The following is a 1,931-nucleotide window of genomic DNA, read 5'->3' as shown; positions in this document are numbered from 1 at the left end:
TGTGATTTTTGGTCCAAGCCACTTCTCTACCCTCTACTTAAATAATGGTTTTTCAATCGGATGTATTCTTGGATTGGTACTTAGTTTAACTACCAGGCACAGGCACAGGCACAGGCACAAGCCACAGGCATTTCAGATAGATACAGTACATAGTACATCTCTTTCGTACCTCAGCTCTTTCCCTCGGTTGGGCTTGGCTGTGTCTATCCACCATCTCCAGCGCCAGCAAAGCGAGCACTGATAAGAAGCAAAACCCGCGGAGGGCTGTGTCATCATCATCTTCCCCCTTCATCTTCCCCTTCCCCTAACTATGCGTCTCTACATCTGTGCACAGCTACTACCCCTCTCCGCCCACTTTCCCCCCCGTTGCTTTCCCGCCTGACATCTCCTTCATTTCTCGTCTGATGACGCGAGATGCCAAGCCCAGGTCAGGTTCTTCCTTGCCCTTCCCCCCTTCCAGCGCTAGTCCCGCGGGAAATTTAATGGGAAATTTAATGGGAAATTTAATGGGAAATGAAAAATATAATCCCTCAATTACCGCCCCAACCCGAGGTCCTTGCATCGCCATCAACCCTACCTACCCCAGCTTTCCCAGCTTCTTCCTCAGCTCAGCTCAGCTCCGCGTTGAGCCAAAAAGTTCGTCAGATTTACTTGGCCCTTTTTTATTCCTTTGTTTTTCCTGGAATTCCTGCCCTATATCCAACTCCAGCTTCCCGCTTAGTTTCCTTCAGCCTTCTTAACCTCTTCTTTTTCGGGTTTTCTTTATATTATTTAAGTTGAAACATAGCGGTCCCCAATGCCAGTTACTGTGTCCCTGTTAGGGGTGTGCAGTAGTAGTAGCCTGGTAATCATTTGAATTTTTTATTGCTCCTCTATTTCTTTTTTCTTCTTCTTTTTTCCACTGGTCTGTATATGTAGATACTAGTATTTCTATATACATACATATATAAATATATCCCCCCTTTTCACATTCGCTTAGTATCTACTCCGTACTTCCTTCTGTATTCCGAATAAACTAACTGCCCACAGCAATAATCACACAATAATAATGCCCATCTAGCATCTTCTTTCCCCAAGGCGCTGCTTGCTTGGCCCCACTACAAGCTTTCTTTTCCCACCCCGACCGCCGAACGAGAATTCCCGAGGTGTTTCCGGTGCCAGCGGTGTGGCCCTCGGTGCCATGTGTAGAGGGAAAAAACTCATCCCCTCCACCCCCCATCCCCCCCCCAACAGCAAACCGCCGCCGCCGCCACCGCATTGGGAAAGCTTCTTTTACACACCGGTATTTTCACCCTGAGATAAGTCTCCGTTTAAAATATATGTAGTTATATATATGTGTGTATATACACAATGTACTGTACAATGTTCAGTACGCAGTAAGCTGCGTAGCCAGCGAGCTAACCCCCCAATATTACTATTGTATATATCCGACTAAAGACGGGTGTAGATAGGCAAGTTAGTTATAAGGGTATCGTTATTAAAACATGCAACTCTTGTGGGAGGAAGGCTTTCTTTCACCACTACGCTGAAAGGATCAATCGATCCTTAAGGTAGCCAGCCAGCTACCTATCCTATTCCTCAAGATGTATATGTATATGTACAGAGTGTATGTATGATGCATGATTCACAATGATAATAAATATCCTTTGTGAGCTACGTCGAAAGCGGAATGAATAAAGGGAAAGAAAAAAAAAAAAAAAAAAAAAAAGGTTTAAAATTAAAAAAGTTACCAACTCTCCCATAGGGGGAATCGAACCCCCGGCTAGCGTGTGAGAGACGCTGATGTTAGCCACTACACCATATGGGATGCACTTAGTCTCCTCCAAGACCTTCGTAATTGAAATTTGATTCCATATGGATTTTCTCTCTTTCTTCCTCTCTCTTTATTTTTGGCCTCCCCCCCCTCCCCCCCCTCATCCAACTACCCAAAC

At 45.1% G+C, this 1,931-nt stretch overlaps 1 non-coding gene across 1 annotated transcript; it reads right to left on the bottom strand.

Annotated features, from left to right (window-relative positions):
* Positions 1–1,735: 1,735 nt before the first annotated feature.
* HCAG_09365 lies at positions 1,736–1,807 on the bottom strand. Its single transcript has one exon. It is a non-coding gene; the product is annotated as a tRNA-Glu (tRNA).
* Between the last annotated feature and the right edge of the window lie 124 nt (positions 1,808–1,931).

This window comes from Histoplasma capsulatum, genomic scaffold (assembly GCF_000149585.1).
Source record: "Histoplasma capsulatum NAm1 scaffold_3 genomic scaffold, whole genome shotgun sequence".
Taxonomy (NCBI): Eukaryota; Fungi; Ascomycota; class Eurotiomycetes; order Onygenales; family Ajellomycetaceae; genus Histoplasma; species Histoplasma mississippiense.
The sequence above is the reverse complement of the archived record's forward strand: the minus strand, read 5'-3'. Positions and strand labels throughout refer to the sequence as shown.